Genomic DNA, 23,443 nt, shown 5'->3' with positions numbered 1-23,443 from the left:
AATTCTTAGTGGAGGGGGGTTTCTGGGTGCTCGGAACCCCCCCCCCCCTGGGTGCGCCACTGGTTCCTCCTGTTCACTGTTTAAACCACTGAAGTATTTGAAAGTTTCTTTCATCTTTGCCCTCTCCCTGCTCTCCTACAGTTCCATGTTCTCTAGTCTTAGATGTTACGTTGTGTGATGTACAGTGCAGATGCACCATAGCATCCCTTCTATCCACAATGTTATTCATATCCTGGAGGCATAGGACCTGCCTGAGTCCTAGGCAACCTCATAGACAGCCGCATCTAGCAATTTGCTGCACACTACGCATGCGTTCCAGGCTGTCTACACATGTTTATGCATTGTAGCTGCAACAAGTGTAGTGGTGCACAGATGGGATCAGTATGAAATACCTACAATCAAAATCCCAACAAGGTCAAAATCCCGACAAGGACAAAATACTGACAAGGTCAAAATACCAACATTTAAAATATCGACAGGTCAAAAAGTCGACACAAGATTTTTATTGTTATTTTTGGTATGTTGACATAGGTTGACATGGACACCGTATATATGTGTACCGCGTCCCCTCGCATGGCTCGCTATGCTTCGGGCACGGTGCCTCACTGTGCTCGGCTCACTATTATATTCCCCCTCCAGGTCCACTGGGATGGTAAAGTATGAAGTTGGTTTCAGTTTTTAAAAAAATCATGAAAACTCATGTTGACTTTTTGACCTTGTCGGTATTTTAAATGCCGGTATTTTACCATGTCGGGATTTTGACAGTCAGGGCAATGGTTGTCGGGATTTTGTCCGTCAGGATTTTGATTGTAGGTAAATTGAGCACATCCCGCACAGATACCTGTAGATGTCATAATTGGCTTTAGACCATCTCTTTCTAGATACAGATATAAGTTTGTTTACATCTCTAGAAAGCTAAACACCAGCAAAGTTCATACTTAGTATTGTTTAGCTCAGTGCTACATTTGGCACAAGAGCTGGAACTTTTATGATAGGTCTGCCATCCTGTCTCTTACAAGTCTCGCTACTCAGGGGTATCTCTAAGGGCAAAAAGCTGTTATAGACTGCCTAGTTCTTCTCTGTGGTTTCTATGGAGCTCACTTCCGACTGCCCACAGCTACTATTCTCACACTGGCTTCAGGAATAAACCTGTCAGGACTTGCACATGCACCTCCATTCCCGAACCCACCGAAGACTCCATAGTCCGGGTTTTTCAAAGCTTGGGATCCATGAAGGACACCAGCCTTTCAAACCCATAACCTGTTGCATTCCAGTCAAACACCCTACTCATTAAGCTATTGATCCTGCATAAAAGCTATGAGATTTCGAACTACATAAAGCTACTTGCATTTTGTAAAAAATAAAATAAAATAATCTGCATTGCAATTGAGCAGATCTATGTCGTGTGCTGCAACACATCCAATACCTTGCTGCCACACACTACATAGACCTGCTCTGCTGCAATGCTGATCATTTTGTTTCACAAAGTACAAGGGAAGCTTCAAATACAGTAGTTAGAATTCTCCGTCTTTCTATGTAAGGGCAGATAACTTATTGAATAGAGTGTCTGACTGCAATTTCACAGGCAATGGGTTCATGTCCTGGGTATTTCAGCATCTTGAAATGTAATAAAGGACAGTGTGACTCAATATCAAAGAGCTCTCAAGTTAAGTTCATTTTCTATAGGTATTAGCGAAGGAAGTGGTGGGGTAAGAGACAGGGCCGGTCAGGATTTGCTGGCCTTCAAAAAGGGGGGAAACTACAATTGAAAGTAATTAAAACAGAAAATTGACAAGTGCCGCCAACAGCGCCCCCTACCCTGCAGCGCACATACCTAGTTCCGAACCTGCCGGTGACTGTCAATCATAAAATATGTGGACAAACAGAAGCAAATTCTGTCCCTCACCATATAATTGACCCTAGGGATGACATATAAACACAATTTGCGTAATTTAATATTTCTTTCTCAATAAGATACTTCTGGCCTAGGGATGCCGTGAAAAATTGCTCCGAACAGTCCTCTCTTATCTCTGCGAATAGCGGCCATAAGAGATGACACTTAACTGCCCCATTTAGCAGTAATTGAAAAATAGGCCCTAATCCTGAGACATGGCATAAACTTGAAACATGACATAGAACTGTATCCTCTAACAGAGAGTTCCTTTTAATTAAAGCATCCTGGTGATTTGCAGAGGATTCATTTACTAGACCGTTTGGAGTTCTGCCGAACAGTGAAGTCATTTTGCATATCACAGTGCAGGTTTATCCAGCAAAGCTGTAAAATGCTTGGGGTAGGCTGACAAATGTCATGTAATATGTTATACATAGAGCAGACAAGGGCTGATGATGTGTACTATGTAGGATATTTCAGTGTTACATGATTTATATATATATATATATATATATATATATAAAAAAGTATATATATATATATATATATATATATGTGGTGTCCTTAGGCTGCTTGAATCGGGAATAATCATGCAGTAAAAGTGTTTGAGGAACACTGCTGCTGGCTCACAGTCTAAAGTGTAGAACTTGAACGGCAGATGGGGTTTTCATGCGTCTCTTTCATAATAAAATAGCAGAAATATCAGGGGAGGACAGCGGTCCTGTCATGCAGAGAGCAATGGTCCCTTCCTGTCTATGCGCGGACAGGAGCAGATGGAAAAGCCGGTCACACATGTGCCAGCCTGTCCCACTAGGCTCTAGTCATGTACTCACGCACACAGTGACACCGAATGCACAATGCCCTAGTGACATGTTCCAGCCTACTTCAAACGCTCTCACAAAGTGTTTTCTTCTCTTTTTTTGCAAATTGGAGCTTCACTAACTTTTAGAGGCAAGTCTGAGTGGTTCAGAAACCTACCACCATAAAATGAATGGGGAGTTTATTAGGCAACATAGGTTGTACCAAGTTTCCATTGTTCTCTGCTGGATAAAGAGGGGCAAGGGCGTAGCTACCATAGGTGCAGGGGATGCGGCTGCTATGGGGCCCGAGTCATCTCTGGGGCCCAAGCCTTCCCCTGCACCCACTCTCACTGCATCTGCAGCACGCCAGCTGATCACACTCCGCTCTCTCACCAGCAGGCCAGGTAGCCATGTGATAGTCAGAGCTGACGTCATTCTGAATCCGACCAGCCAATCAGGAGCAGCTGCTGCGGCAACTCTGAGTCCTGATTGACTGGCGATCGGCGCAAGATTGAAAATGACAGCAGCGCTGAGTCTGACTTTGATTATGGCCGGGGCACAGCATGCAGAGCTGAGGAGCAGGGACGTGCGGGTCACTGCTGTGGAGTGCGGACTTCCCTCTTCCCCTCCTACCTCACGGTGCTGCTGCTGTGTTCACCTTCTGTGACCTCCCCCACTCTCCTCCCAAGTACTTATTTGTAGATATAGGAAAAAGAAACAAAAACTATATCAAAGCCCAGTTCAGGGGGTGATGGAGCCGGATCAGTTCAGGTCTCCTGGGAACTCCAATTGAAGGTTTATTGGCCCGGCACATGTCTCAGGAGAATGGGCAGCAAAAGAGGAGTATTCCCCAGGGGGCGCCTCTGTGCAGTCGGGGCAGGTAGGGGCATGGAATTCTGCTATGGGGCCCCACATGGCATAGCTACGCCCCTGAAGAGGGGGTCAGTTTTAAATGGGGAATATTTGACAACTCAGTTTCCAGGGGTGGGTGGGCAGCTGCCTTGGAAGCAAGATTTAGGTGGGGTTTTAAAATGACATTTTTCTGAGTATAGGGCCCTACACACTGAGCGACTTGAACGAGGAACGATTTTTCAAGTTTTTAGTAACGATTTTGATAATACACACTGAACGATTTGTATGAACGATTTGAACTATTCTGGTTTAGTTAAATACTGGGCATGGTTTAATAGGAGGGTGGGCAGGACTTGTGCAGGACTTCTTGGTCCAATAAATAGCAGCAGCCATTTTAAATCATTGCATATCTATTATACAGAGGGCAGTAAACATTGGTGAGCAGTGGGGAAAACAGTTTGCTTTAATTACTTTTTTTTCTATTTTTTATTAAGTATTGTGCCACGCACCTCAGCCCTGTACTGTGCTCCTCCTGTAGTTTGGAAATGGCGGCCAGGGAGTGTCCAGGGAGTGGTTTGGAGGTGTCGGATCGACCATATCGTTCATATAGTTTATCGTTGATTACCACTACACTGAACGATACGGCACATTGCATACAACAATATCGTCCAAATTGACTTGCAATGAAAAACAATGAAAGGCCAACGATGAACGACTGTGGTTCCCATCATCGTCCATCATCGGCGCCTCCACACTGAACGATATGAACAGTATATCATTCATTTTTGAACGAAATCGTTCACATCGTTCTTAAATATCGTCCACTGTGTAGGGCCCTTGAGTCAGAGGAGTTTGGTGGGCACTGGCCGGCCAATAATCACATTAGTAAACTTTCTACTTTTTGAAAGGGAAAGGTACAAACTGCCTGACCCAACCTTGTAGGTAGGAGCAGGGCCGGCAACAGAAATCTTGGGGCCCCATACACTGATAGCTCTGGGGCCTCCCCATCCCTCTCAGTCTGTAAATATCCCTGTTACAGGTCTGTGCCCAGCGCTGGGAGGAGGCTGGGCGGGATCAGGCATGCTTCTCAGTGGCAAAAGACATGGAAGGGCCAGCGCAGCATCATAGTCATGATGTTGTGACAGCTGCATGCACCACTGGGAAGGGACCAAGTGAGGGGGCAGGGAGGATTGTGCGGCCAGACTCTTAATTAGCTAAATGGCAGCGGACAGACAGTTAGTTTAAAAACTACTAATAGGAGCTGCAGTCTCTTTAATAGTGTCCCTGATCCCCGGCCGGGCCCCTCTGACCCTCGGGCACGGTACGGGTGTCCCCTTTGACCTCCCCCCTTCACCAGCCACCACATACATTCCTTGATCTGACTGTACTGTAATGCATGCATGCATGCATGCATCCATGACATGCCCAAACACAAAGCCCCAAACTCCAGGAAAGTGCACACTTACACATCTGCCGTTATCCAGACCAGTCTCCCCACAAGCTGCCAGCCTGCTCATTCTGTCTGCAGGCCTTGACGTCTCTTTAGTCACAGTCCTGCTACTGCTCGGCCGCTCCTCTATGTTAGATACCACAGCAGAGTCAGGGCGGGCCGAGAGGAGGGGAGGACATAGCGTTGTGCATAGCGCGACATCATTGCACACGGGGACAGCTGTACGAGCGGACAGCTAACCTGGGGGCAGTGGGGGAGAGTTACCACAAGGGGACCGCTGTAATAGTAATGCTGGCATGCTGGATAATTACAGTATATACATCGCGGCTTTGTGCCGCCACGCCGATGCCCATTGTGTAGGTAATAGCTGCATCATGCTATTACCTACACCGCGGGCAGCCGGCATTGTGGTGTGATGCCATGATGTATATAATTACATCCATCCATGCAGCTTCCGCACTGTTGCAGCCGGACCTTGGGGCCCCTCACAACGCTGGGGCCCGGGACCGGTGTCCCCTTTGACCCCCCCTGTCGCCGGGCCTGGGTAGGAGAGAAACAGGGCTATGCAACACAATAGCTCCCTGTTGCAGATGCTGTGTGTACAGCCTGGGTATATATATTGTTTTGCAAATACCCACGGGGTAATTGTCAGCACTTTACATGACTGCCAAGTAGTGCCAAATGATAACTTTTTTTGGTAACAACTATCAGCATACAAGGGTTCGATACGTACTGTGGCAATACATATACAGGTTGAGTATCCCTTATCCAAAATTCTTGGGACCAGAGGTATTTTGGATATCGGATTTTTCCGTATTTTGGAATAATTACATACCATAATTAGATTTCATGGAGATGGGACCTAAATCTAAGCACAGAATGCATTTATGTTACAAAATAAGAATTTACTTACCGATAATTCTATTTCTCATAGTCCGTAGTGGATGCTGGGGACTCCGAAAGGACCATGGGGAATAGCGGCTCCGCAGGAGACTGGGCCGCTATTCCCCATGGTCCTTTCGGAGTCCCCAGCATCCACTAGGACGTTAGAGAAAATAAGAATTTACTTACCGATAATTCTATTTCTCATAGTCCGTAGTGGATGCTGGGGACTCCGAAAGGACCATGGGGAATAGCGGCCCAGTCTCCTGCGGAGCCGCTATTCCCCATGGTCCTTTCGGAGTCCCCAGCATCCACTAGGACGTTAGATAAATACACCTTATACACACAGCCTGAAGGTCATTTTAGCCAATATTTTTTATAACTTTGTGCATTAAACAAAGTGTGTCTACATTCACACAATTCATTTATGTTTCATATACACCTTATACACACAGCCTGAAGGTTATTTAATACAATATTTTTAATAACTTTGTGTATTAAACAAAGTTTGTGTACATTGAGCCATTAAAAAACAAAGGTTTCACTATCTCACTCTCAATCAAAAAAGACTGTATTTTGGAATATTCCGTATTTCGGAATATTTGGATATGGGATACTCAACCTGTATAACATAATGCTACAGGCTATTTAGAATATTTTTTGGCATACATAGCACAATGCAGATTATGGTTCCAGTACATGAAGAACACATTTAGGTTTTAAGGTATAGATTGGGGTGTGGAAAGGAGGGTGGGTGGTAGGAAAAGCTGCACATCTCACTGCTCATACAAGAGAATGGTCTAGATCAGTGGTTCCCAAATGCAGTACTTAAGGAGCACTAACAGTCCAGGTTTTAAGTGTATCCATGGTTCAGCACAGATGCTTAAATCATCATATTGACTGAGGTACTAATTTAGGGGTCTATTTACTAAGCCATGGGTGGAGATAAAGTGCATGGAGATAAAGTAACAGCTAATCAGCTCCTAACTACCATGTCACACGCTGAATTTAAAAAATGACAATTAGGAGCTGGTTGGCTGGTACTTTATCTCCAGTGACTTTATCTCCATCCAAGGCTTAGTAAATAGACGCCTAAGTCACATGTGGCCAAGCATGGATATACTTTAAACCTGGACCGTTACTGCTCCTTGAGGACTGGGTTTAGGAACCACTGGTCTAGAGCACAGGTTGACAAACTTAGTCCTCAGGACCCCAAACAGTTCATGTTTTCCAGGTCTCCTCACAGATTCGCAAGTGAAATAATTAGCTCCACCTGTGGATCTTTTGAAATGTGTCGGTGAGAAATGAATGCACCTGTGCACCTGCTAGGTGACCTGGAAAACATAAGTTGTGTGGGGTCCTGAGGGGTTAGTACGGGTGACCGGCGGTTGGGAGACCGCCGGTCACCATACCAACGCCTGGATTCCGTCTGCCAGATGGCCAGCACGGGGGGTGGGGGTGGGGAGGCTGCGAGCGCAATGAAGCCCCTTGCAGGCTCACTGAGCTTGCCAGGCAGCGAGCTTGGTGGGTGTCATGGATGGGCACCCGCAAGTGGGAATGATCCCTGCTGGTCGACATGTGGACCGGTGGGCTAGTCAGTGTTCGGATACCGGCGCCGGTATTGTGACCGGCGGTCTCCTGACCACAGGTCACATAACCGCATCCTGTTCTGAGGACTGAGTTTGGGGAAGTATATTATAAAGGTAATATATAGTAGTATTATATTACAAAGGTTAGAGTGCAACATAGCCACAACATAATGGGTGTAGCATCGGTAAAAGGAAAATTTAATAATGATATGCCAGGGACACCCACCTATGCTGTGACAACTTGCTCTTATTCAAGAGCTGTAGACTTTCATTATCAAATACTATCCAATCAAATTGGAATTTGAGTGAAGGTGTACTGGTGCATCAAACTGATCAATTACAATTGGGCAATTAGTGGCCATCGTTAACGGAAAGACTTAAGGGACCAACACACTTTAAGATTATCTGTCCAACCCAGCTGGTTGGAACAAAAATCTGGGATTGTATGAGAGCAAATGACAATCAACTATTTGCTCCCAAGCACCAGAAAACAAAATAAACAGACAAAAAATGGTCATTTGGACAAATTGATTAAATCAGTCTTAACGACCATTTTTGTTTATTTTCCTGTGTTTGGGAGCAAATGGTCGACTGTCATTTGCCCCCTTACATTACCAGATTTTAGTTCTAACCAGCCAGATTGGACAGATAAGGGGGTATCCAATTAACCGCAATAACATGATCTGCAATTGCATGTAAAGTTATTGCACCTATAGATTGGAAAAACTGCTTATCGCTGATTTGTGCACCCCTGCTTTTCGATCTTTTCCTATTAGGAAATTGGGAAAATGGGTGACCTGCGATGTGTTAACCAGCGAAAAGTACAGGTAAAACTGGTGAAATCAGCCTGAACCCAAAAGGTGCCACATTGACATACAATAACAATATATAAGCGTATTATAAGGCATAATAAAAAGATTTTTGGGACTTAAAATGTGTTAAATTACTGTAATATGTATTTTAAAAAAAATAAATGCTCTCATATTTGGGGTTAATGAAAATTGTTTTAAGTATTTATTTGGGTCAATTAAGGGCATTTTTTTTTAACTTTCAAAAATGACCAATAATTCCCACCTGCAAGTCTAAAAACACTTGTCCCACTCATAAAGCACCACAATATACCTGTCCCATACTTTGTACCACATTTTCCATCACTTTGCACTTCTTTACCCAAAAACTGACATCTTATTATTGGCTAATTAAAAACTTCAAAGTGCCTAATTAGTCATTAAGGTGGGTGTCCAAAGGGTTCTGAACCAAGTCCCGAAATTTTTACCCAAATTTCTCTAACATCCTAGTGGATGCTGGGGACTCCGTAAGGACCATGGGGAATAGACGGGCTCAGCAGGAGACAGGGCACTTTAAGAAAGAATTAGGAATACTGGTGTGCACTGGCTCCTCCCTCTATGTCCCTCCTCCAGACCTCAGTTAGAATCTGTGCCCGGACAGAGCTGGGTGCACTTTAGTGAGCTCTCCTGAGCTTGCTAATAAGAAAGTATTTTATTAGGATTTTTTATTTTCAGAGAGATCTGCTGGCAACAGACTCTCTGCTACGTGGGACTGAGAGGAGATAAGCAGACCTACTAACTGCGGATAGGTCATGCTTCTTAGGCTACTGGACACCATTAGCTCCAGAGGGATCGAACACAGAAACGCACCCTTGGTCGTCCGATCCCGGAGCCGCGCCCCGTCCCCCTCGCAGAGCCAGAAGACAGAAGCCAGCGGGAGAAGCAAGAAGACTTCAAAATCGGCGGCAGAAGACTCCTGTCTTCATATGAGGTAGCGCACAGCACTGCAGCTGTGCGCCATTGCGCCCACACTAACCCACACACTCCGGTCACTGTAGGGTGCAGGGCGCAGGGGGGGGGGCGCCCTGGGCAGCAATTAGAGACCTCTTGGCAAAGTGGGCATATATACAGTTGGGCACTGTATATATGCATGAGCCCCCGCCATTGTTTTACACAAAATCGCGGGACAGAAGCCCGCCGCTGAGGGGGCGGGGCAACTTCCTCAGCACTCACCAGCGCCATTTTCTCTCCACAGCTCCGCTGAGAGGAAGCTCCCCAGGCTCTCCCCTGCAGAAGCATGATAGAAGAGGGTGAAAAAGAGAAGGGGGGCACATAAATTTGGCGTAAAAACAATGTATACAGCAGCTACTGGGTTAACACTACGTTACTGTGTGATTCCTGGGTCATATAGCGCTGGGGTGTGTGCTGGCATACTCTCTCTCTGTCTCTCCAAAGGGCCTTGTGGGGGAACTGTCTTCAAATAGAGCATCCCCTGTGTGTGTGGTGTGTCGGTACGTGTGTGTCGACATGTCTGAGGTAAAAGGCTCCCCTAAGGAGGAGATGGAGCTAATATGTGTGTGAGAGGGTGTCTCCGTCGACAACGCCGACACCTGTTTGGATATGTGTAAGTGCTAAGGTGAATTTATTGCACAAAAGATTAGAGAACAGACAGGAAATCTACCCATGTCTGTCCCTATGGCGCAGAGACCTTCAGAGTCTCTCAATGCTCACTATCCAAAATAATAGACACTGATATCGACACGGAGTTTGACTCCTGTGTCGACTACGATAATGCAAAGTTACAGCCAAAAGGGCAGAAAAGTATTCAATATATGATTATTGTAATAAAGATGATTTGCATATCACTGATGACTCATCTGTCCCTGACACAAGGGTACACATTTTAAGGGGAAGAAAGCTGAGGTAAATTTCCCTCCTCTCATGAGGAAAAAGAGCGGGAATCTCCAGACAAGAGACTGCAGCTTCCCACAAAGAATTCTCAGGCAGTATCCTTTCCCCACTAGGGCCAGGATGTGATAGGAATCTTCCCCTAGGGTGTCACGTTTGCCCAAAAGGTAGCCCTAGCTATTCTCAGGGATCCTGCAGATAGCGTGCACATTTTGGTACACTACTCAGACCGGCGATTGTGTCGGCATGGGTTTATAGCGCTGTGGCGGCGTGGACAGGTACCTTATCAGCAGAAATTGAGACCCTAGTATGTATCTATATATATATATATATATATAGAGATATATATAGAGATATATATATATATAGAGATATATATATAGAGATATATATATTAAAGATGCTGTCTTAAGTGATATATATCATAAAACATGCCCAAAGAGACATGAGTATACTGGGTCCTAGAGGCAAAGCTATGTCGATTTCTGCTTGACGTATCCTGTAGAATATGCAATGGACAGATGATGCCAACTTAAGTGGCATATGGAAGGCTGAGGATTGTGTGGAAAAGGGTTCTCGGACCTGGTCTCCACAGCTATAGCTGGTAATTCTGATATTTTGCCTTATATTCCTGCACAGCCTAGGAAAGCACGTCATTATCAATTGCAGCCTTTCGAACAAAGAAACAAGAAAGTCCGAGGTGCGTCCTTTCTTGCCAGAGGCGGGAGCAGAGAAAACCAGCTGCATAACACAGCTAGTTCCCAGGAACAGAAGTCCTCCCCGGCCTCTACGAAAATCCACCGCATGTCGCTGGGGCTCCACAGGCGGAGCTAGGCCCGGTGGGGGCACGCTTTCGTAAGTTCAGCCACAAGTGGGTTCACTCCCAGTTAGATCCCTGGGCAATAGATATTGTGTCTCAGGGATACAAGCTGGACTTTAAGAAGATGCCTCCTCACTGACGGCCCTGCCGGCTCCCCCCCCCCCCAAGAGGGAAACAGGGTTAACTGCAATTCACAAATTGTATCTTCAACAGGTGGTGGTCAAGGTTCCCCTCCTTCAACAAGGAGGGGGTTATTATTCGACCATGTTGTAGTCCCGAAACCAGATGGTTCGGTCAGACCCATATTGAATTTAAAATCCCTGAACATATACTTGAAAAGTTCAAGTTCAAGATGGAATCGCTCAGAGCGGTCATCGCAAGGGAGGGGGATTTTATGGTGTCTCTGGACATAAAGGATGCTTACCTTCATGTCCCCGTTTATCCACCTCATCAGGAGTACCTCAGATTTGTGGTACAGGATTGTCTTTACCAATTCCAGACGTTGCCGTTTGGTCGGTCCACGGCACCAAGAATATTTACCAAGGTAATGGCAATAATGATGGTGCTCCTGCGAAAGCAAGGAGTCACAATTATCCCATACTTGGACGATCTCCTCATAAAGGCGAGGTCCAGAGAGCAGTTGCTGATTAGTGTAGCACGCTCTCGGGAAGTGTTACAACAGCACGGCTGGATTCTGAATATTCCAAAGTCGCAGCTGATTCCTACGACGCGTCTGCCCTTCCTGGGCATGATTCTGGACACAGACCAGAAGAAGGTTTTTCTCCCGACGGAGAAGGCTCAGGAACTCATGACACTGGTCAGAGACCTCTTAAAACCAAAACTGGTGTCGGTGCATCACTGCACGAGAGTCCTGGGAAAGATGGTGGCGTCATACGAGGCCATTCCCTTCGGCAGGTTCCATGCGAGGACCTTTTCAATGGGATCTGTTGGACAAGTGGTCCGGATCGCATCTACAGATGCATCGGCTGATCACCCTATCCCCCAGGGCCAGGGTGTCTCTTCTGTGGTGGCTGCAGAGTACTCACCTTCTCGATGGCTGCAGGTTCGGCATTCAGGACTGGTTCCTGGTGACCACGGATGCAAGCCTCCGAGGGTGGGGGGCAGTCACTCAGGGAAGAAGTTTCCAAGGGCTGTGGTCAAGTCAGGAGACTTGCCTTCACATCAATATCCTGGAACTAAGGGCCATATACAACGCCCTAAGTCAAGCGGAGACCCTGCTTCGCAATAAATCGGTGCTGATTCAATCAGACAACATCACCGCAGTGGCTCATGTAAACCGCCAAGGCGGCACAAGGAGCAGGATGGCGATGGCGGAAGCCACCAGAATTCTTCGATGGGCGGAGAATCACGTACGGGCACTGTCAGCAGTGTTCATTCCGGGAGTGGACAGCTGGGAAGCAGACTTCCTCAGCAGGCACGACCTCCACCCGGGAGAGTGGGGACTTCATCAAGAAGTCTTCGCGCAGATTGCAGGTCGGTGGGAACTGCCACAGGTGGACATGATGGCATCCCGCCTCAACAAAAAGCTACAGAGGTATTGCGCCAGGTCAAGAGACCCTCAGGCGATAGTTGTAGACGCACTGGTGACACCGTGGATGTTCCAGTCGGTTTATGTGTTTCCTCCTCTTCCTTTCAAACCCAAGGTGCTGAGAATCATAAGGAAAAGAGGAGTGAGAACAATACTCATTGTTCCGGATTGGCCAAGAAGGACTTGGCAACCAGAGCTGCAAGAAATGCTCACAGAGGACCCATGGCCTCTGCCTCTAAGGCAGGATCTGTTGCAGCAGGGACCTTGTCTGTTCCAAGACTTACCGCGGCTGCGTTTGACGGCATGGCGGTTGAACGCCGGATCCTAGTAGAAAAAGGGATTCCGGATGAGGTTATTCCTACGCTAATAAAGGCTAGGAAGGACGTGACGGCTAAACATTATCACCGTATATGGCGAAAATATGTTGCTTGGTGTGAGGCCAGGAATGCCCCTACAGAGGAATTCCAGCTGGGCCGTTTCCTTCACTTCCTACAGTCGGGAGTGACTTTGGGCCTAAAATTGGGGTCCATTAAGGTCAAGATTTCGGCCCTATCCATTTTCTTTTAAAAAGAACTAGCTTCTCTACCTGAAGTTCAGACGTCTGTAAAGGGAGTGCTGCATATTCAGCCCCCGTTTGTGCATCCAGTGGCACCTTGGGATCTTTACGTGGTGTTGAGTTTCCTGAAATCACACTGGTTTGAGCCGCTTAAAACCGTGGAGTTAAAATATCTCACGTGGAAGGTGGTCATGCTATTAGCCTTGGCTTTGGCTAGGCGTGTGTCAGAATTGGCGGCTTTGTCACATAAAAGCCCCTATTTGGTTTTCCATATGGACAGGGCAGAATTGCGGACTCGTCCGCAATTTCTGCCAAATGTGGTGTCATCTTTTCATATGAACCAACCTATTGTGGTGCCTGTGGCTACTCGTGACTTGGAGGATTCCGAGTTACTGGATGTAGTCAGGGCTTTGAAGGTTTATGTAGCCAGAACGGCTAGAGTCAGGAAAACTGAGTCGCTGTTTATCCTGTATGCATCCAACAAGCTGGGTGCTCCTGCTTCAAAGCAAACTATTGCTCGCTGGATCTGTAACACGATCCAGCAGGCTTATTCTGCGGCTGGATTGCCGCTTCCAAAATCAGTAAAAGCCCACTCCACAAGGAAGGTGGGCTCTACTTGGGCGGCTGCCCGAGGGGTCTCGGCATTACAGCTTTGCCGAGCGGCTACTTGGTCAGGTTCAAACACCTTTTCAAAGTTCTACAAGTTTGATACCCTGGCTGAGGAGGACCTTGTGTTTGCTCATTCGGTGCTGCAGAGTCATCCGCACTCTCCCGCCCGTTTGGGAGCTTTGGTATAATCCCCATGGTCCTTACGGAGTCCCCAGCATCCACTAGGACGTTAGAGAAAATAAGATTTTACTTACCGGTAAATCTATTTCTCGTAGTCCGTAGTGGATGCTGGGCGCCCGTCCCAAGTGCGGACTTCTTCTGCAATACTTGTATATAGTTATTGCTTAAATAAGGGTTATGTTATGGTTGCTTCAGGTTTGTCTGATGCTCTGTTGTTGTTCATACTGTTAACTGGGTAAGTTTATCATGAGTTATACGGTGTGATTGGTGTGGCTGGTATGAGTCTTACCCTGGATTCCAAAATCCTTTCCCTTGTACTGTCAGCTCTTCCGGGCACAGTTTCCTTAACTGAGGTCTGGAGGAGGGACATAGAGAGAGGAGCCAGTGCACACCAGTATTCCTAAATCTTTCTTAAAGTGCCCTGTCTCCTGCGGAGCCCGTCTATTCCCCATGGTCCTTACGGAGTCCCCAGCATCCACTACGGACTACGAGAAATAGATTTACCGGTAAGTAAAATCTTATTTTTTCACCTGCTCAGAGTAGGTGAAGAGAAATTTGTGATAAACCCTATGGAGAATTATCGCATGTGAGTAATTGGACAGCTGCGATAACCGTGTTTTCATTGGGTTTTGGATTTTTTTGCTGTGAAAACGGGTTATCATGGCTAATTGGATATTCCCTTTAAGTGTGTAGGCCCCTTTAACACAAATACACTTTCTGGTAGGACTATACACACTATAAGATTATGGGGGTAATTCCAAGTTGATCGCAGCAGGAATTTTTTTTAGCAGTTGGGCTAAACCATGTGCACTGCAGGGGAGGCAGATATAACATGTGCAGAGAGAGTTAGATTTGGGTGGGTTGTGTTCAATCTGCAATCTAATTTGCAGTGTAAAAATAAAGCAGCCAGTATTTACCCTGCACAGAAACAAAATAACCCACCCAAATCTAACTCTCTCTGCACATATTAAATCTGCCTCCCCTGCAGTGCACATGGGGGGTCATTCCGAGTTGTTCGCTCGGTAAAAATCTTCGCATCGCAGCGATTTTCCGCTTAATGCGCATGCGCAATGTCCGCACTGCGACTGCGCCAAGTAAATTTGCTATGCAGTTAGGAATTTTACTCACGGCTTTTTCATCGTTCTGGCGATCGTAATGTGATTGACAGGAAGTGGGTGTTACTGGGCGGAAACAGGCCGTTTTAAGGGCGTGTGGGAGAAAACGCTACCGTTTCCGGAAAAAACGCAGGAGTGGCCGGAGAAACGGGGGAGTGTCTGGGCGAACGCTGGGTGTGTTTGTGACGTCAAACCAGGAACGACAAGCACTGAACTGATCGCAGATGCCGAGTAAGTCTGGAGCTACTCAGAAACTGCTACGAGGTGTGTAATCGCAATATTGCGAATACATCGTTCGCAATTTTAAGATGCTAAGATTCACTCCCAGTAGGCGGCGGCTTAGCATGAGCAAATCTGCTAAAATCCGCTTGCGAGCGAACAACTCGGAATGACCCCCATGGTTTTGCCCCACTGCTAACAAAATTCCTGCTGCGATCAACTTGGAATTACCACCTATATGTCCAATCTTTCTATTTTGACAAAAAATCTGGTAATGTATGGGAGCAAATGACAATTGCTACAAAACACTGGAAAACAGACAAAAGTGGATGTTCAGACTAATTGGTTAAATCCATTTGATTTAACCAATTTATCCAAATGACCATTTTTGCCCATTTTTGGTTGACTGTCATTTGCTCCCATATATTACCAGATTTTCGCTCCAACCAGAAAGATTGCACAGATAATCTTTTATAGTGTGTATCCAGCTTTAGTGCTTCCTCTGCGACATCAGTACAATGGGGGTCATTCTGACCCGTTCGCTCACTGCTTTTTGTTGCAGCCGAGCAAACGGGTCCCTACTGCGCATGCGCCGGCACCATAGTGTGCCGGCGCGTGCCAGACAGCCGAAGACAGTAGCAGGGCTGCGATCGCCTCTGCCTGATTGACAGGCAGAGGCGATCGCTGGGCGGGAGGGGGCAGAATGTTTAGTGGGAGCGGTCCGGCCAACGCAGGCGTGGCCGGACCGAACGGGGGTGGGCCGCAGTGGCTGCGTGACATCAAGCGCAGCCGCTGCGGGCCGGGGAGCGATGAGTAGCTCCCGGCCAGCACGCTAAAGCTATGCTGGCCGGGAGCTACTCTTGAAGTGCAAAGGCATCGCCGCTGTGCGATGCCTTTGCACTTCTGCGGGGATGGGGGGTGGGAACGTGGCACTGACATGCGGGTCGGACTAGTCCTGTGCTGGGCGTCCCCCCGCATGTCAGTGTGAATGATCACAGCTGTGCTAAATTTAGCACAGCTACGATCAACTCAGAATGACCCCCAATATTCTCACCCATTAGGATATGTTGCAGATAAGTGATCTTGAAGTATTGCCACTTTTTGCAACACACTGCATTGTATATATGTATGTCTGTATGTATATATATATATATATATATATATATATATATATTCATTTATTGTACAATAAAGACTATTTTACTATTTCCTAGTGGACCCACAAATGTATCGCCGTCAAGAGGCGATTGCAAGTCTCTTTCTAGGCGAGTGTCATTATTTTGATTATTTGCAGTGGCCGTCGTCACTATGCTTTTGTTCCTCTCTTCTTTCTTAGTACCCCCCAGGGCGTCATTATGGACAACTGAAATGTCACCAATCTGAAAGAGCGCATTACTCACCAAAAACCAGGGGCCTGATGCAGCAATGGAAATAAATCAGGATTCTTTGCTGAAAGAATTCTGCAAATAAGAAATGCGTGTGTTCCCCATGTGCCGAGCTGCATGCATCTCCAGATCCCACTGCATCTGTGGGCATGATTAGCATCAGTGCGTCTCACCCACCCTGTGCTATGTGCAACACATAGGTCTGCAAACAGGCATACTGGGCATGATTCAGCGGTGGATGGAGAAGCGCCCGCCCATGCAGTAATACCAATTGGTGCTCTTTATACGCCAACATCGGTCGCACCATCGTAACTTGCACCACCCCCATGCCAGGTACAGTTTCTCCATCTGTCCATGGCCTCCTATGTGTGCGGCTGTGTACACAACCACTTTCTCCGTTACGGTAGCGATACTCCCGAAACACACCCAAGTCAGAGACCATCTACGTGCGTGTGCTAAGACACCTCACTGTCACTGACCAGGAACGCCCAATACATTTTCAATACACTACTCCCTGAAATGACAAACATGCAACGTTGCATGCACACAGTCAGCACACATGCGCGGTGGGACTTAGGCTTATGCGCTGTAGCTAAACATTGCTCCACTACCTCCAACATCGGCAGCACGCTCAACTCTGAATCAGGCACAGTGTCTCCTACTTCTAGTTCTGTATCGCCCATATTTGCGTGAACATCACTGAGCTTACTGTAGCCGGCCTTCACTGTAGGGGATACGGTCATTAGGTCGCCCTCCATTGGTCAACATGGTCACTAGGTCGACATGTACTAGGTTGACATGAGTTTTTCATGTTTTTTAAATCGTTTTTTTTAACTTTTTCATAGTTTACGATCCACGTGGACTACGGATGGGAATAATAACCTGGAGCGAGGCACCTTGCCCGAAGCATGGCGAGCGAAGCGAGCCATGCGAGGGGACATGGTGCACTAATTGTGGTTCCCCGTCACTTTACGAACAAAACAACACCAAAAAAAGTAAAAAAAACCTCATGTCGACCTTTTTCCATGTCGATCTAGTTACTCCGTCGACCCAATAACTGTCGACCTAAGTGTGGTCCACCTAATGACCCATACCCCACTGTAGCTGGCTACAACCCAGTGCAGCCTCTTTAGCTGTAAACATTGTTGTGATCTAAATGCATAGGACTCTTTCATGCCCCATGCTTGTGCCCATTGTTACATATCAATGGAGGAACACATCACTAATACTCTTTTTCCACTACTGAGTATGGGTCACAACCGGGAGCCTGACACGGGTGTTACCCGGCTGTGGCCCGTGCTCAGCCCCCTTTCCCACTGCGCTCACCAACCCGGCATATTTCTGGGTTGGTGATGCTGCTAGTGACGTGGCAGGGGCAGCGCTGGGAGATCACATGATCACATATTTATTATCACATGATCTCCCAGCGCCGCCCTTCCATACACTGTGAACGGGAGCCGATTCGCATCGACACAGCTTCCGTTCACACTACACAGCTTACCGGGTTGAACACGTGTTCAACCCGGCAAGCTACCCGGGTAGGATTCCCGGATCACTTGATCCGGGAATTTGCAGGGGGGCCGTTTCCACTAGAAAAAAACTCAGTTAAATGTGCGCCCCCGCGCATTTACCCGTGTTTTTAGAGCTAGTGGTAAAGGGGTATTATTTATTGAAGGGACCACTTCTGCCATTGAACAAGACATCTGAATTATCGGAAATGCCTATGGAACGCCATTATTAGCCGAGTCCCTTGTAAACAGGATATTATATGATCATAATGTAACAATAAATAATAGATGTTTTCTCTGTTTTATGTTGGTTTACCTGCACCATTTATTTCTATTTTTACATTTCTTATTTGTTAAAGAACCTGATCAACACAAAGTGACGACAGGGCGGAGTATAGGAAAATCAGTAAAGATATTTTTGGAAATCTGTTAAATGGTAACCGTTCGCATGTCTCTCTGTAAAGGTTAATAACAGGAATAGCGTTCACTGGGCCACCCTCAGCCCTCTTGGTGCCATCACGTGGTGAGACTTCTCGCACTGCTTGGAAGAGGTGCCGTGTGCCTTCCAGGTGTTAATGAGCTAAAAGCTATTGTTAGTATAAGCCAGCACCTTTTGTCCCCCACCCCCCTCGTCAGTTTCCCAGGAATATGCGCTAACGCCACTCCCGTCACTGCTGTAGATGATGCACATCGCTCTAGGGTATGTAATATGCAAATGCTGGGAATATGCAGCAATAACAAATAAAGTTATCTTGTCAGACTAACTGTGCTCAGAGATCGACAGTAGAACAGTCTGTGGTAAATAACCGTGCAGCGACAAACAACGGTGGTCATTCCGAGTTGTTCGCTCGCTAGCAGTTTTTAGCAGCCGTGCAAACGCATTGTCTCCGCCCACCGGGGAGTGTATTTTCGCTTTGCAGAAGTGCGAACACCTGTGCAGCAGAGCGCCTGCAAAAACATTTTGTGCAAAACAAGACCAGCCCTGGACTTACTCTTCGTGTGCGTTGATTCTAACGTTGGTGGGTTGGCTTTTGACGTCACACACCCGCCCAGCGTTCGCCCAGCCATGCCTGCGTTTTCCCCTGCACGTCTGCATTTTTCTTAGCACTCCCTGAAAACGGTCAGTTGACACCCTGGAACGCCCCTTTCCTGTCAATCTTCTAGCGGCCGCCAGTGCGAATGAAAATGTTGCTAGAACCTGTGCAAAACCACAAAGGCCTTTGTACCCGTACGTCGCGCGTGCGCATTGCGGTCCATACGCATGCGCAGAAATTAAGATTTTTAGCCTGATAGCTGCGCTGCAAACAACGGCAGCTAGCGATCAACTCGGAATGACCCCCAGTATACAGTATAAGCTGTGCAAATAACAAGGATCAATGAGAGTGGCAACAAATAAGACATCTTATTATGTTCACATGGGAAAGTGCTGTAGCTGTGCCTCTCGTGAGGTAACCGTGGACATATCAGGAAGACCGTGCAGCTAATGAACATCATTTCAAGCTATGATTCTAGAGGGTTGTTTCTTGGCAGGTTTGGGACCTACCGTTCACACCATATGTTGCTACTGCTGGTCTGCTATCAAAATAATACAGTGCTAACTTCTGTTAAAGTCTATATATTGCCTAAACCCAATGGAGAATTTAATTTTGTGGGCTTAACTAAGACATTAGACAATGAATTCACTGGAATCAGTAATTCATGAATATGAGCCAGGCTGCATGAATATTAGTCAGCCACTGACCTCTTTGATGTCTTTGGTTCCAAGCACCTTGATTGGCTACATACTGGTTCAGTTCACAAAATGGCTGCCTCCACTCTTACGTAGATGACAGGCCCATATTTACCAAGCCTTGGAGAGTGATAAATTGCACTGTGATAAAGTACCAATCAATCCGCTCCTAACTGTCAGTACCGTGCAATTTATCACTCTCCAAGACTTGATAAATCTGGGCCTTAGTTTGGTTTATCTAAAGATCTTAGCCTCGTGCAGGCCCTGCACTAATGAGGGTGAAAAGCAGTTATGTGATTAATAAGGAAGGGTGAGCATGATCATTGTGATAAAAAGGATTAATTGATGCCATTGCTCTCTGATTTGAGGACCAGAGCTGTGAACAGCCCCTGAACTCTTTTCTGGTACATCAGTTGGGCAGACTTGGGGCCCAATTTAGTAAGGATTGCAATTGCAAAGCTGCTTGCAACAGCTTTGCAAATGCAGGAGGAGGTGCATACCACCTCCTTCCTGCATTTGCAATGCGATCGCATCTGTGATAAACACTGCGGCCATCGGTCGTGATGTTCATCTGCAACAGCAGCTAACTCAGACTTGAAGTCGCAGTGCGGCTTGCAGGGCCAAGGTAACTGTGTGCATGACGCAGTCCTTGGCCTCGCCACTCCCGGAAAACAGGGGGTGACACGCCCTTGGTTTTCCCCAACGCTGGGCCGCCCCTCCCTCCCCATAAACGCCTTTGCCCGTCAATCAGGTCAAGGCGTTTGCATCCTTGCGATGTGATTGCAGGACCCGTTCTGCTTATGCAGTCCTTAATGTATTAGGCCCTTAGTGTGCTATACATACTCACAGAGGCAAAGAATAGAGAGGGAGTGCTAATTCAGCTGCAGAACAAAAGCGAAAATATGCGCTTTTTGGATATGTATATTTTGCAGCTAGTACAGCAGCGGTATTCAATATCCGCCCATCCAGGTTCTGTAGAACTACACATCCCAGCATGCTGTGCCACAGTTGTAGGATGCTCTATTAGCAAAACTGGGTCAAAAACTGGTGGTTTTGCAGTGGTCTGCGATTAGATAGTCGCCGCCCACCATAGAGAGTGAAAACCAGCCCTGTTCAAGTGTGCAAATGCATGCGTACGCCGTGCGAAAATTTCGCCAGACAGCGTACATCTGCAAATCCGTTCGCAACTCACTCACCATCGAATGATTTTTTCCAGTCTGTGCGTAGGCCAGGACTTACTCCTGCAGTGCGATACAAACGGGTTGATCGGGGCCGAAGCTGACGTCACACACCCGCCCAGAAAACCCTTGGGAACGCCTGCGTTTTCCTGACCCTCCCAGGAAATGGTCAGTTACCACCCACAAACATCCGTTTCCTGTCAATGACCTTACATACGCTTAGCGATCGAAATTTTCGCACCATTCTGTCTCTGTTTGACATTGCACCTGTGCATTGCGGTGCATATGCATGTGCAGATGTTCGATAATCGGCTGCTGTGTGATTTCACACAAAAGCGATCAGGTCTGAATCGGGCCCTGAATTAACTGCCTTCAATAATGAAAACTGGTTGGAATATTAGATTTTAGCCCATTTATTTTAGATTTTAGATCATTTCCAATGATGTAGAGACTGATAGGAATGGTTTACTTTAGCTTTAAGGTATACTGGACAGAAAACATTCTAATTCAGAATGACTAGAAAGAAAAGGAAAGTATACCGACACCTGGCTGAGCTGCAAGAAAACACAGGAGAAAAATGGGACCCAGAGGTGCAGCTACAGGATGACAGGAAACAAAGGGGGTCATTCCAAGTTGATTGCTAGCTGGGAGTGTTCGAAAAAAATGCAGGCGTGCCAGGAAAAACACAGGCGTGGCTGGGCGAACGCAGGGCGTGTTTGTGACGTCAAAACAGGAACTGAACAGTCTGAAGTGATCGCAAGCGCTGAGTAGGTATTGAGCTACTCTGAAACTGCACAAAATTATTTTGTAGCCGCTCTGATCCTTTCGTTCGCACTTCTGCTAAGCTAAAATACACTGGGAGTGGGAGGCGGCATAGCTTCTGCATGGCTGCTAAAAACTGCTAGCGAGCGATCAACTCGGAATGACCCCCAAAAGTCTTTACCATTAGTCCAGGAAGGACAGTTCTTGACCACAACAAAAAAAGACAACGCACAGCAATACTGGAGCAGTTCCAGTGGGTATGGGTCATTAGGTCGACAGTCATTAGGTCGACCACTATTGGTCGACATGCATTAGGTCGACATTATTATTTTTAAACTTTTTTTGGTGTCGTTTTCTTCGTAATATGACGGGGAACCCCAATTAGTGCACCGTGTCCCCTCGCATGGCTCGCTTCGGGCAAGGTTACTATTCCCAATCGTAGTCCACGTGGTTCGTAAAGTATGAAAAAGTTCAAAAAATTTATGTTTTTAAAAAAAAAACTCATGTCAACCATTCCCATGTCGACCAATAGCGGTTGACCTAATGACCATAAGCCGTTCCAGAATGTAACCACATTATCACATCACCAGAAAGGAAAAGAAACCACTTTGCACATCTGACCAGAAGGAATAGCGTACAGTACTGTAGACACCACCACCTTGTACAGTGAGTCAGCCATATACTGGACCTTAAATGATCAAAACTAGAGTTGCCATGTTCTAAATATAGACATATTTAGTACAATACACGGTCTCATCTCTGCTAATTTGATGGAAGAAAATATTTGAATCAGAGGCAGACGTTAATTAAAAACCAAAAGAGTATATCAAAGCATGAGGACTATACAGGGTTACGGAGGAGCCAAAAAAAAATTGACATTTCAGACAGAGAGAAGGAAAACACTGCGGGGAACAAGTGATCTTTATGGGGTTGCAATTAAAGTGTGTACATGCGCATACAGTGTAGTGTCCATACATCATGCTGTGGCTGGTTTGTATGGTTACACTAGCACTTATACAGTAACCTAGCAACACACAGCATATAGTAAATAGTGAGAATGATATCAGACACACCTAGTACATTCATAGAGATATTTCTGTTTTGTAGGATTAGTAAACTGAAGTGATTTTGGTGCCAATTTATCTTTGCAAGTGCCTGTCAGGTTGGGCATTGAAATGTGCATTGTGAAAAATACATTTTGCAGGGTTCTGATTGTCAGTGCAGCCCTGTAGGGCTGTATGGATCATATTCATTGCTTTTAACTATTTCATTTCCAGAGTCTGCTGCTTACAATGAACAATGACTCTTTTTTTTGCAACATAAATAAATGAAAATATATAAACATAGGTACATCATTCTGTGACAGCAATGCTTTACTAAGCTGACTGTATGCAAAGTTCACACACACACACACACACACACACACACACACACACACACACACACACACACATCACCCACCACACCCACTCCTTAACCTATCTTCCATCTACAGTGGTGTGAGGACAACTGCATTGCCTCAGTGTGATACAGAGTATGGTAGGCCCCTGTCACAGAGTATTTAAGGTGGTATGGATCAGCATTACTTCAGGCTCGTATGGTGTGCTGTGTGCATGCTTGCGTCTCCTTGGAATGTAATTTTTTCATGTTTTATCCCCATGGGCCTCAGCCCA

The 23,443-nt window shown here is 46.4% G+C and overlaps 1 protein-coding gene across 1 annotated transcript in view; it reads right to left on the bottom strand.

The window, feature by feature from the left end:
• The window catches only part of LOC134949345 (gap junction delta-2 protein-like), a 38,308-nt gene that overhangs the window by 14,043 nt on the left and 822 nt on the right, over positions 1 to 23,443 (bottom strand). The window lies entirely within an intron of this gene.

Source organism: Pseudophryne corroboree, chromosome 8 (genome assembly GCF_028390025.1).
Source record: "Pseudophryne corroboree isolate aPseCor3 chromosome 8, aPseCor3.hap2, whole genome shotgun sequence".
Lineage (NCBI taxonomy): Eukaryota > Metazoa > Chordata > Amphibia > Anura > Myobatrachidae > Pseudophryne > Pseudophryne corroboree.
This window is presented reverse-complemented; position numbering and strand designations above follow the sequence as displayed.